We start from the raw sequence: 14,192 nt of genomic DNA on the forward strand, positions 1-14,192 counted from the left end.
AAAAGTTTTCATGTTTGCAGGAAATGGATTATACCTGATGAAGTATGCTTAGAGCATAAGCACACTTCTCTATAGCTTAACTCAGCACTGCCCACTGTTAATGCCCTGTGAGTAAGCAATAAATCTATTGGAATGCTTTATAAAAAATATAAAAAGCTATTTTCTGAGTTTACACTGTGTGGGAAGCAAGAGTAGCTGTACCAAGATCTTCTCTTGCTTTTCTCATAGTTTCTTGCCATACCTCCAACTCTGAATAGCAAAAAGTTAGGTTTTGCTTAATAGTCTTTCTCAGGATACAACTTCATTTACACGTGTGCCACTTTTGCAGCACATTTCAGTCCAGATCAGTCAAACAAGATGGAAAATGTCCACCACCAAATATGTTGCTGTCTGGAAGGTGGCACACACTGGGGCTGGCCCTTTTCCACTTTGCATTACCGTAACACTAACAGATGCCCTGCTGAAACTGGGATGATTTACAGCAGACCTGCAGCAGCCTGGGCTAAGCAGCAAACAAAGAACAGCTGCTGATTGCCTTTACTTTTATGTAACTACTTATATCCTACTTTTCCAGTGTAAGAAGTTCAAGGTAAACTCCTGTTGTACATCCATGAAGGTCCACTAACAAATTCATTAATGTCAACTTGATATCAAGGATACTCTGGAGCATCTACAAGCCAGTGCTGTTCTGCCAATGAGTGTAATTATATGCAAGGAACATTGAACTTTACTGCATGTGCTTATCCATATTCTTTCTCTGTTTCTGGTAATTTTGTGTAGCATAAATTATTTCATCCACATGTTCAGTACAATGTAATTCTGCAAGGCATGGATTGTACTGTGTTTGTTGCACATCACTGAGTTTAGCAAAGCCCTCCCTTGGTCCCTCTGTAGATTTGTTAGACAACAATAATAATTGTCATTGATCATTATAAAGAGTGTTTGAAAGTCATTCTAACAAACATAAGCTCGTCAGGGGAAAAAAAAGCAACCAAACCCCAAACAACAACAACAACAACAAAAAAATCCCAAACAGCACCACCACCCCTCCCTGCCATGAAAACCCAAACAAACAAATGAAAAAAAAAGAAACCCAAACACACACAAAAAACCCCTCAACAACTGTGCAACAAGGAAGCTTTAGATGAATTTGAAACACCCTACTCCAAAGTTCATGCTCTGTCCCTTCATTCCAAGGTCGTCCACTGGAAAGAGGCAACAGTGCTAATTAAGTGGGTAGCATCTAATCAGAACACAAACATGACTGCAAGCTCAAAGTGAACATCAGCCTCACATGTCCTGTCTGTGATGCTTCATTTACTACTTTATTTTACCTCTAGCAAAATATGGGTTTTGGCTGAAAATCTTGAAAATAGTACTAGGCATAGAGGCCATTTCTATTTTGTGTGAAGATAGCAATAAGGCAGAGATAGGGATAGTTTCATAAAAGGCTAGTTTTAGAGGCCCTTGAAAGGAGTTTGAAATAGGTACATGGCATACAGTTATCAGAGTTACAGACTAATCTCCGTCTCCCCTGTGGGCATTATAATTTGGTTTTATTTTGGGCACCATCAAAGAACTATGGAAATTCTGAGCTTCACATTATAAACACCAAAGTAGCCATAATTCTTCATTTATTACAACTCCTAAAATTTGTTTATAGGGACAGAATGGAAAGTTTATTAAAAATGTCCCTTTGATGCAATGCCTGGCATGTTGGAAATGCTATTAGTAATGATGAATAATGATCAGTGAAAGTAGTGTTCAAGAGTAATGGAAACATAGTCCATGCAATAATATTTATACTTAACATTATACTGACTGTCACTTGTATAGAAACAGCTATGGTAAAGAGTTACTTTCAGAATGAACCTTATTCCTTTCTCAAGACAGATAAAATGTAGGTATGACACAAGCTTAAAAGTCCCCTGTGGATAACTGATTTAAGCAAACCTTCATATGTTCACATACAGGAGATTTTTTGATTAAATCTGCTGCTCTGGAACATTTAAGAGAAAGTTACTTAAGCTCCCTGTGGGAGAGGGAAGCTGGGAGTTTTTTCTTGTTCACAGGTGTGCATATATGCATGGGATTGTGGACTTTGACAGTATTTTGATTTCATGTTGAAATGAAATTTAGTTGCACATCATGGCTCCCTTCTCCCTGTCCCCATACCACATCAGACTCCAAGCCCTGAATCTCTGGTTTATTACTTTTCCTACTTCACTTTTGATCCCAATGACACTCTCTTGTTTCCAAATTGTTCTCTAGTAGTAAATTTCAAGCTGCCTGTGTAAGGAAGCTCTTTTATAAAATTATTTAAATAGATGTTCTGATGGTTTAATCATCTTCTCTTGTTCTCATATTGAGGGTCTGCAAGATTAGTTCCACATTCATCTTAATCCCTGCTTTCAGGATTTTGGAAACCTCTTATCTATCAGTTTGAAGACAAGTCCCTCTTGTCTTCAAATTGAAGAGCCTGGCCTTTTGAGCAAGGGGAGCTGCTCTTCATCCTTGGTCATTTTATCTGACACCTTCTCTACCTTCTTAGTCATCTTCCTTCCCAAGATGCAAGAGCAAGAACCTGAAGTGCACATTGAACTCAAGATATGAGTTCATCAGATTTTTATGCAGTAATAAAATTATGTTCCTTCTTCTCAAAAGTCTTCTGGATGATGCAAAACATCTTGTCTCCTCGGGCTACTCCTGCCCATTTAGCCAATGATTTCAGCCAGTGAATGTCCTGAATTACTATAAGGTCTCCTTCCCAGTTTGCAGTCCTACTACATTGTGCTAGAAACAGTTTGGAGTACTTTTCCTAACTATTTTTATCTGTATTGAATTTCATCTCTCATGTTTTATCTCTCTCAGTCTTATGAAGTCCTGGAATTTCTTGCCATTGCCACAGCACCTTACTTCGCAGAAGAATTTAAACTCATCTGGAAACTTGTCATATTCACACCCCTTTTCTTTTAGGTCCCTTGGGAGAAATTAAGAAAGATCCATATGGATCTCTGATACATCAGGGAGATGGAATTTTCCTTCACAGAAGCTACACTGGTTCTTGCTCAGGTAACCATAACTGGCACCATATCAGTGCTCCTGTTCTTCAATATAGACTGAAAATCCTTGATCCCATTCTTTGACATATACTCCACCACCTTTGCTAGTACAGATAGCATTGCAATTCAGGATACCTTTCTGGGCCCTCATTCTATAAGGAACTCATGGTGGCAATCCATCTGCCACCATAAGAGGGGCTGTTGTAGCCTCATGGCCACATGCCTGGGTGACAATTCTGCAGTTTTCCATAAAGTTCAGCCTTGGATGATGCTACCTGGACTGGGTGGCTTACTGACTTCCAGCTAATCCATTTGGTCTTGTACTTGAGTTAGAATTATTTCAAATATATCTATCTTCTTTCACTTCTCTGCAGCAAAGACCATTTCCCACAAAGTGTTGCCTTCTACAAGGAATTCACTGAGCTTTTCTGCTGTGGCCTTTGTCAGATGAGTGCTGCTTTTACACACTTGTCATCAGCATTCCCACCAGTTCTACTCTGAAGTATTTAAAGAACTTTTGTTATCAGTTTGAAAATCCTTTATAAGGTATACTTGAAATTATTTTTAGAGCTCTCAATTTCCTGCTTATGTTTAATCTATAATTTTCTTATGGTTTCTCCTCATTTTGGCAAGCTCTCGTTTTCTTAAACACTTTTCCCTGTGATTGTGTTTGAAGCTTTCCCACTGATCCCATGGCAGCTTTTTCTGTGGTGCGTTTTTTTCTCTTTAAATGGTGGTGTGTATTTCACCCTTCTCCCAATAAACTATTTCTTACAGACTCCAGGCACTTTAAAGTGTCTTACTCTTTGGAATGTCCCCTTTTGGATTTTGGGGTCTACTCTTTCTTTTTGGATTTTTTTTTTGGTTGTTGTTTGTTTCTTACTCATGTTCTCTTTGCTTTTTTTCCTTTTTTTTTATATAATATTTTTTTCTTGACATTGCCACATAGTGTATTGAGCATACTTTTCTACATAGTGCTAAAGCTGGCACTATCCCACTGGCAGTTTTTGAGGTATTGTGTGCACTACTGCTACTACAACTACAAAATTCATAGCTGCATCTTTTCCGGGATCCTAAGACTTAATTTTCTTGTGAGTAGCCACTCACGTCATTAAAAAACGTTGTCTCTACATTTCCTCCGAATGAGGCGTTGATCAATATTTGAGTAATTGTTTTTCAATAATTAATACCTGATCTGATACCTGTTCTAGTACTTGAGATATTCCATGTAGGTCATAGTGCCAATTCTTATTCAACTCAACACAAAAAGCCTGACATCCACACTTTCAGGCAGGTAGAAATTTAAGTGCTTTTCTGTGCTGAGGCCAAGGACAGCCTATTACATCCCGAAAGATTTTAATCAAAGAAAAATTATTCTTTTCTTTAAACACATCAGTCTGGGATTTTCTGTAGTTGATATATGATCTGGTTGTAGACCATGTTTTGGGGTATTATTAATTATGCACTTTATGTGAAGGATAAAGTCTTACGCATTGTTTGAAATTGCCAAACTATGTTGACATTTTTTTTACTTCTTTAGCATATAGAAACAATTCATTATTTATAGCTCTGAGATGGCATGTTTTCAGAATACTTCCGAAACAGAATTCTCCATTTCTTTTGTGTTACAGTAAACCTTTTGTCATAAGGGTTGTAAACAGGATTTATTCCATTTCACCATTTAAACTCAAAATCTCACTTTGCCCTTTGTATTTCCTAATTACACAAAGAGGATGGCTTTTTATCAAAGTGTTTTATTTCAAGATGAAGTTCTTTGTGTGGCATCAATGGGTAAGTTATATTTTTCCTGATGTCAGATAGCAATAAATTAGCTTCCCATTTGGTTTCATTCTTGTCAACATGAGATTTATTTAGCCAACACATTGAAAATAAGAACAAAAATAAGTCTCTGTGGGCTTGAGTAATTTAATATCAAACACAGGACTGAGCTGTTAGTGACACTTAACTTCCTGCAGCTGTTATTTACTTGTTCAGGATATAGAGGAAGCCACAAGACAGAGCGGAGACAATTCTAGGATCTGTAGTGCTGAATGCAACCACTTCTACCATTATTTCCTGCTAGATTTGCTTTCACCCTGAGTGAGAATAGTGGAAGATTTGGATTTAGGTGAACTATCTGAAAAGAGTGGTGTCTCTCAGGGCTCTGTTCTGGGACTGGTGCTGTTTAATATCTTTACTGATGACATAGACAACGAGAGCAAGTGTACCCTTAGCAAGTTTGCAGATGATATGAAGCTGAGCAGTGCAGCTGACACAACAGAGGGGCAGGATGCCCTCCAGGGGCATCTGGACAAACTTGACATGTGGGCCCGTGATAACCTCATGAAGCTGGATAAGTCCAAGTGCAAGATGCTGCACCTAGGTCTGGGCAATCCCAAGCATGAATACTGTCATGGGTAACACGAGAGGTTACTGTGTTCCACATTTACCTCTGCCCCAAAAATTGTTACTGTCTCTTTAAGACCCAGCCCCATGACCAGAAATGGCATTTCAGGGGGTACATGGGATTATTCAGGGTTATTTTTTGGCTGTTGCTCTTTCACTTGTCAGAAAACTGGGATTTTTTTTCACTCATATCCATATTTCATTTCTCTTTATTGGTGGAAAATGATTGGTTGAAACTAAGCGGAGGTAAATTGTTTTAACGTGTCTACCCCTTTAAATTGTCTTAAACCAAGACAAATACCTATTGGGAGAAGTACTCAGAATCACAAAATCACAGGTTAAGCTGAGTTGGAAAGGACTAAAAGGTCATCAAGTCCGACTCCTGGCCATGCACAGGACGCCCCAAGAGTCACACTGTGTGCCTGAGAGCATTGTCCAAATGCTTCTTGAGCTCTGGCAGGCTTGGGGCTGTGACCCCTTCCCTGGGGAGCCTGTTCCAGTGCCCAACAATCCTCTGGGTGAAGAACATTTTTCTAATACCCAACCTAAGCCTCCTCTGACCCAACTTCAGGCCATTCCCTCGGGTCCTGTCATTCCCCCTAGTCCTATACTGCATCTAGGCCTGGGGTCTTCAGCACAGGAAAGATTAGACCTGTTAGAATAATCCAGAGCAGGGCCATGTAGATGTTCAGAGGTCTGGAAGAACCTAACCTGTGAAGAAAGACTGAGAAAGCTGGGCTGTTCAGCCTGGGAAACAGGTAGCTCTGGAGAGATCTCATTGTGACTTTCCAATAACTTAAGTGGGCTTATAAAAAAAAGATACTTTTTACACAGGCAGATAAGGAAAGGGGGAATGGCTTAAGAGAAGAGATTTACATTAGATGTTAGGAAAGAATTCTTTACTCAGAGGGTGGTGAGACACTGGAACAGGTTGCCCAGAGAAGTTGTGAATGCCCCCCCCTGGAAGTGCTCAAGACCAGGTTGAATGGGCCTTTGAGCAACCTGGTCTAGTGGAAGGAGTCCCTGCCCATGACAGGGGTTTGGAATGAGATGAGTTTTAAGGTCCCCCAATCTAAATAATTATATGATTATATAATTCTATTATATTCTACACATGTCTAAGATGAGCTTGATAAGATGGTAGTGAAATTAGAGGATATCTCTCTCACATGATTTGAAGAAGCTTTTCTATCTGCATCCTTTTTACTTCCTGCAACGTAACATCTCTGTGTCTTTCTGACTGTCCATGTGGTGGCAGCCTCAAAGTATATTTCATCTCCTCTTGGCAGGAGAATTTTAATTAATTCTTTAATAGGTATTTGATTCCTTATCAATTTAGGAATGGGCAAAATAACCCACTGTGAAAAGACGTGACTCCTGGTAAAACCAAGAGAATACTTTGTAGTGTGTGACTTCACTGCTGTTGCTCAGTAGTGTAGATAATGTCTGCTCCCTTGCTCCACAGCTGTGTGGTGTGGCACCACATGCTTCCTCATGCTTACTTGCTTACTTCTCCTCCTTCCTAAACAGGGACAGCCTCATACAAAGACTCCGTACAGCCATTTGCAGATCTGAGACATTGTACTATTTTGAGAAAAAGGAGCTGGCACAGTTCAAGGGATGTGAGGAGGTATGCTAATGATTAAATGCTTCAGAAACTGTGGCTAAAACAGTGTCCGCTTCTCTGTGACTGAACAGCCTTCATCATGCCTTAACTATGGACATTGGCCTTATTTAGTGGTACATGGCAGAGGAAAATCCCATTTTGCTTGTGAGGCACATTAATTTCTCATTAAACTCTAAGAGGTGTGATCCCGTTGTTTTGTCCTTCACATCCTTTATGGATCCTTGTTACTTGAGTCATAATCCTAGTGTGACAAGAGGTCGTGCTGTGGTGATTGGAGTAGTTAAAGTTTCCAGTACTTCAATGAAGATATGAAAGGAACACAGCTGCAATGGCATTTTCTCAACCATTGTGCCGAGTTCATGCCTTTGGAACTCAATTTGCTGCTCAATTGTCAGAGTCCTACAGTGCTGTGAGAGTCCTCTGGCTTTGTAGGCATAACACATAGACATAACAGCTTGAACTGGAACATGGCATGGGTGAGAGAGAATAAGTGGCTTCTTCAATTTGAGATTTTCTATGTAAGTATTTTCTAGAAAATGATGCAAGATATGTATTTTAAGTACAGGCGTGGTTCCTACAATGGTAGATGTATGCAATTTATAAAGGAAATAACAAAATAATTTTAAAAAAATTTAGGAGGTGGAATATTTCTGTATATTTCTCTCTGAGTCTGAAAGACTGTTTTCACCTCATTTAGGCAGATGTAAATAAATCTTTTGTCTGTTCTCTCAGCTGTATTTGACCACTAAGAGCTTTAAGTGATTTTCTGGACAACTCAAAATGTTCTAGTGCAGATTGGAAGCTGAGAAAAACCAATCACACATCCTAATGTAAGTGGAAAAATAACCATAGAAACAAAGCAAACAAATATAAAACCCTATGAATAGTATTACTACACAGGGAAGAATCTTGATGAAGTGTGAAGTATGATACAGGGCAGCTTGCTTGGGGTTTTACTGGTATGAGTGGTATGCCTCTTAGTTTATTAGCCAGGAGTAAAAATAAAAAACCTCTGAGGTGAACAACAGGGAATTCAAGTCACACTTTAAATATAGCCACTGAAATAGGAATTTAATTTAAAAGTTTTAAAAGTGATCAGGTTTTAGAAAAAACAAATTGTTTCCAGAATGTCTCTATTGAAATTCGTCAGCTACTTAATTAGGTACCTAGACATACAGTAAACATTCAGTGAAACCCAGTGGACATGTAATTTGACAAACAATATTTTGTATAACTAAATACATCACCATATGTTTAATTACTTGGTAAGTCCAGATTACTACATGTGATAGGAAAAGATGTTTCAGAAAATTATTTAGGACAAATCAGAGAAGATCAAAACTCTTGCAATAACATACTTTTACATGCTAATAAACGTGTACGTATGACCGCAATTTACAAGTGTTCAATGATTTTGTCTGTCTCAGCTTTTAAAAGACCCTAGAAATGGACCCCATTTCACAGGATAAATATTTAGTCTATTCAAAACATCTTCAGAAATCTTAGAATGGGCATCCTGAAATGTGTATGGCCATCATAGTGTGCCATTTGTTTTTAATCCTGGTAATTATCTATATATTTTGCTGAAGTCTCAGTTCATGGTCAAGCCACAAGTAAAAGAAATAAACAATAAAATATTTTAAGAAAGATGAGTACAGAAAGTAAAAGATACACTTTTCCTGAAGTGAATCTGGTACTTGAAAGATGACAGGAAAATGCCCTAAAATCCCACATCATCAGTAATAAAAACAAATTTGGGATATGATTAACTATATCACATTTTCCTCTCTTTTGAAGATTCAGCTTTGAACATTAATATTTTCAGCTCTGCATATATAATCATCTTCTAGTTTTCTTGTGCAATTGTAGCAAAGGTATCACATTTGAAGTAGAAACTGACCCACTGGGAACTGGACCAGAAACTTCTCAAAATTAAAGTGACAAAAAGATGTGACTACCATTGCCTGGGATAAATACTTTTAAAGTATTTTTAATTTAAGCTGCTGATGGAAAAAAAATCCTAATTATGAAAACCCATTCTTTCTGGTTTGGATTTTATCAGGTTATAATAAAACAGAAAGAAGTTACTGCTATCTGTTCTGTCAGTGTCAATATTAGGTATAGGAACACAACGAGGATGCTTTAATGGAAGGCTACTTAAATGGTAAATTCCAATCCAGACATGCATTACTATGAAATTTGATCTGAACTTTCTCATTGTCCTAGCCTGCTTCTCTTAAGGAATTTTGGAGCTATTCCCCTGCCCCCTCATCTAGTCAGCTGTACATATGGCATGCAGTGCTTGTCTGCCTGGGCAAGCAGAATAAGCCTAACAACGCTTTCTGCTCAACAAATCTTGACCAAAAAATGACTGATTTACTCTCCTTCTGAAAAATGTGACCTATTTATAATGCCCTCTCAAGGGTTAGGTGCCCACCGAACTCAAACATCTACCCTTGTAGGCTTGGCTGTGAATTGCACTGGAGGTAGGTGCCAAAGTACTTGATGAGCTTGTCTCCCATTGCTTTGGGTCAAACGCAAACCAGTCAAATATTCATATTCTTAGTCCTTTCTTTCTGTATCTTAACTTTTTGCCCACATTGAAGAGAGGTGAGCAAACTATCACTGTAGAGGAACAGATCCTTAAGAACAGCTGCAATTTAGAAGTGTCACGTAGTCCACAGAAATCTACGCTGCTCAAAAGAATTCACAGGCACTATGGAAAACACAGCATCTGTCTTAGTGCTCTTTGGGGAAAAGGAAGCTCCTACAAATATTACAGCAATATTTAGAGAAATAAAATGGACCTGGACAGTCATTCTTCACAGCATGGGAGAGACTTAAATGAAAGGGAGATGCAATGGATGCTAAATTGGATAAATTAACCAAACGTGTGCATGCAACAGGGGAAGGAATAAGCAACACTGAAGAAAGGGAAGATGAAACAAAGAGATCTATGAACTGAGACAGAGTGTTGATTTTTAATGTTGAACAAAGCAGGAAAATTAGAAAACAGAAGCCATTGTACTCTTGCTGAAATTGAAAGTATAGAATTGGACAATGTGATGCTTTTTGTTCAAATCTTGTTCAATTACCTTTTTGAGCATAATAAAAAAGCCTCATCACATAGTCTAAGGGACCAAATCTGAGCTCTTCTGAGACCTGACTATACTGTTGAGATTCCAAGATAAAGACTTTATTAGTCAAATCAGGAAATACTGACATGGGGCAAGAATCTCTGGCAATCAAGATAAGCAGTTGCTCTGTATCTGAATCAGAGTATCAAAATCCAATAAACACAGAAAAAATAAAACTCTTTTAGATATTAGGTAGGAAGAAGGCTAGAGCATGCAGAGAGATATTAAACTATTCAAACACCAAAGAAGGTCTTCCAATTTTTCTCAAAATTTTTGAAATTCTGCAGAATATTAATCTTTTTCAGATTTTTAAATCAGTTTGATGCCTTCCAAATAAACCCTGAAATTTAGGACAGTGTTTAAAAAAAAAGTTGTATATTCAATGTATATCTCAATGTATATTGAGATAGGTGATTAAATTTTCTCTTTTTTAGGAGTTGTGTATCTGCTGAAAATATTTTTTTAAAGCAAGCATTACTGGTGGACATAATTATAGATAGCCTTCTCATTCATTTTGTTTATTTGTTGTTTTGGTTTTGCTTTTTGCTTAGTTTCGACTTTGTTTGTTGGTTTTTTTTTTCTTGCTGTGAATAGCATGTTGATTTTGAAAAAGTCCTTCACTGCTCACAGATTTGAGGGCTGAGTTGGGGAGGGGCAGGATTTAAGGTAATGTCTGAGAAATAATTTTGGAAAAAAATATATTTTTGCAGACAGTTCTCTTTATAGAGACATTTCTTGAAAAAAAGTTGCTTTTTAGACACCTGGCATTATCATTCTGAAATGATAGTAATACTATCTTGTGTCATGTTGCTGTTTAACTTGGTTTAATAACTGTTTCATGTAACTAAAAGAAAGCAAGGTATATGAAGGAAATAATGGTCCTGCAGTTCTGATTTATCCTCTGGTGGGAATCTTCTCTGTAAGATCCCAGCATTGTCAACTACTCAGGTGGTAGGAGAGTCAAATAAAGACTTGGAAATAATATGAGTCATTTACTTGGGAAGTATTTGCTGTCTCACAGAGCATGGCCTGAAGACAAATTGTCCATGCAGGTGTGCAGCAGTAAAGGACAACATTTCAGACCCCCTTATGTGCTCAGTACAACCTACCTGAATACAGTCTCCTCAGTGCCTACATCAGTGTCCCCTTGGGTCTTCTGCAACACAGCTCTGTTTGGTTCTCTCCAGGCTTGACTTGTTGCCTTGCTTATTATTATCTCTTCTTTCTTAGAATTTCCTCTTTCCTCAAGTCTCATCAACTGTTTTTTTGAATTTCTAGTGACTATGCATTTGATAAGATAGTCAACCTCTACTAGAAACTGTTAGACTCCTTCATGGTCTTGGTATTTCTTTACTCATCTTCAATTTCTATGTCTGGCTGTAGACCATCTAAAATCCTCAAGTACTCAATAGGCGAAAACCTCTCTTTAAAGTTCACCTGTTTGCAATCCTAGTGATGCAAAGGAATCATCACAATTTTGTACTTTCCCCATTTGTCTTCTCCTTTGTTTCTTCTTCTTATACTGCAAAACCAAACATAGTCACTGACTTAATGTGTGGGAATCTAGTTTGTGCCTAATCAACTCTAACAAAAGATAAACCACTTTTACCTTAGCCTACCTCCTTATATGGCACTAAACTGTTAGAATACTATACTAGGATATGACATCCAATGAAAAATAGATTTCCAATACTACACTATCCACTGCAGTCATGACCAGACCTCCCAGGTTTCAGCTGCCCTGAAGGGTAAACTGAACTATGTTGTTTTGGGACTTTTGTATTTGAAATGTGGATTTGCCACTGCTTTACTGTGCACTTCATTAGAGTTTCCTAACCCACTACTTCTCATTTTTCTTTTCTTTTATAGAATATACTGTGAAGATAAGCAGACATTCCTACAGGATTGTGAAGATGATGGAGAGACAGCAGCAGGGGAGGGTCACATTGTAGCTGGCTTCAGGTGAACATCTTTGGCCAAGTGAAAACACTTTCCTCTCTTCTCATTTTTGATGTGAGCTTGCCAAAAAAACAGTAATGACATGCAATTTCCAAAGCTAGTGTTTTATTTAAACAACAAAAACAAACTACAGCAAAAATGACTCATTAAATAGGGGAAGCCCCAGAAGAACTGAGTGAGACAGATTGAAAATGTTTGGAAACAAATCAACCTCCTAACCATTATGTCCTTGAAGTGTATACCTTTTTTCCATAATCAGTAATTTTCAGTTCAAGTAAAACTCCAGTTTTTCTCCCTAAAGATCATCCTTTTGACTTTTCAGGAAAGTCTCTTACCTGGAACTCCCATGACTGGATTTGGGACTGCTTCCCTTTTTAGACAGGACACTTTTTTTGAATATCCCATTTTCTCTCTGCCAGTAACAACACTCCAGAAAGTTTTCCAGAACCCATCAAGCTCATTTGGGCTACTGTGGAAGTAATCTTTCTCTTCATCCTGCTTTTCAGAAGAAAATGCTTCAGGAAGTGCATTGACTCAGACAAGGTAAACAGAACACTTTCCTAGTCCTCTGCACAACCTTTTTACACAATATAAATCAGACAGCATCTGGTACAATGTAAAATGATTGAATTAAATTGAAATAATTTGCTGACACTGTCTGAAATTTCTATCTTGAGAGTCTGTATCACTCAAGGTCACACCTTTTTCTTTAGCTTCTTTCCTCCTTCCTGGAAAGCTCTCCTACACACACATGCATGTTTGTTCCTTTTCTGTCTTGAGTAGCTGCAGCATTGTAATTGCTGTTCTGATTCTCACTCATCTCATGTTTTTTGTCTGGTTTTTAGGGCTATCTGTACTGTCACTTGTTGTCAGTGTCCCTCCATTCCTTTTCTGGCTTTCATTGATGTCATCCTGTTCTTCACACTGTCATGTGGTCTTCACTCTCTCAGTGAGCTGAGCTCTCCCTGCCATTTGGAGACCTTCCACCAGAGTTATGATTCTTCTGCCCACCCAAAACCTGAGAATCATCTGCCCCCTGTATGAACTTCACTTTTGACCTGCCTTTTTGAAATCCCAGGAGCTGCATGTGGATGCCAGAAATCTGAACTTCTATAATGCAAATATTTGCTTCAAGATCTATGTTACACTCACACCCATGAAAGAAGTTGACAGAAGATGAGACCAGATATGAACAGCTCTATGCATTGTTACGTAATATGAAAAACAGTTAATTTAAAAATTAGTCTAAATTTAAGTCACATTGTTGACTTTAAACTTACATACCTCAAATTCCCATCTGTAAGCTTCTTGTTGCATAATGAACTCATCTGAACTCTTCTGGTTTTGTGCAGAGAAGTGGATTCCTATTTGAGAGATATTTTGATGATGCAGGAAGTTTTCCTATAGTAATGTTCCAAGGGAAAAAAAAAAACCAACATTTCTTAGTGCTTGGTTTATTTATTACATACATAGATTTGGGCCATTGGTGAAAAGAGAAAAACAAACAAATAAACAAATATTGAATACTTATTAAATGAACACTGTCCAGCTTATGTAGAGAAGGGGGCAAGAATCTTGTGGAAAGTTCAGATAGATAGTGGTCAAGAAACTAAATATGTTATTTCCAACATGTTAAATGTGAGTATGTTGTGTTAATAATGACAACTAATACACTAGGAACTGAACGGAGGTTGTCCAGGCCACTGTAACTGTGGCATTACCTAATGTGAAGAGGAATGACTTAAAACTTTGGTAAAGTTCTTTTAACACAGGTTTTGTGTAAAATATCAGAAATGCATAAGTGGCATGAAGAGGGCTGGTTTTCCTCATGTGGAGTTAGTCTGTTAATAATCCATGATGACACTACAAAAACTCATCCTATGGCCAACTATAAAAACAATGTTGAAGTAACTTCTCATAATATTACAACTGAAGTTAATACCTCTTGAAGAAATCAATTCAATCTGTATTATCATTTTGACAGTGACTGGTTTTGGCTTT

Source organism: Molothrus aeneus, chromosome 1 (genome assembly GCF_037042795.1).
Source record: "Molothrus aeneus isolate 106 chromosome 1, BPBGC_Maene_1.0, whole genome shotgun sequence".
Taxonomy (NCBI): domain Eukaryota; kingdom Metazoa; phylum Chordata; class Aves; order Passeriformes; family Icteridae; genus Molothrus; species Molothrus aeneus.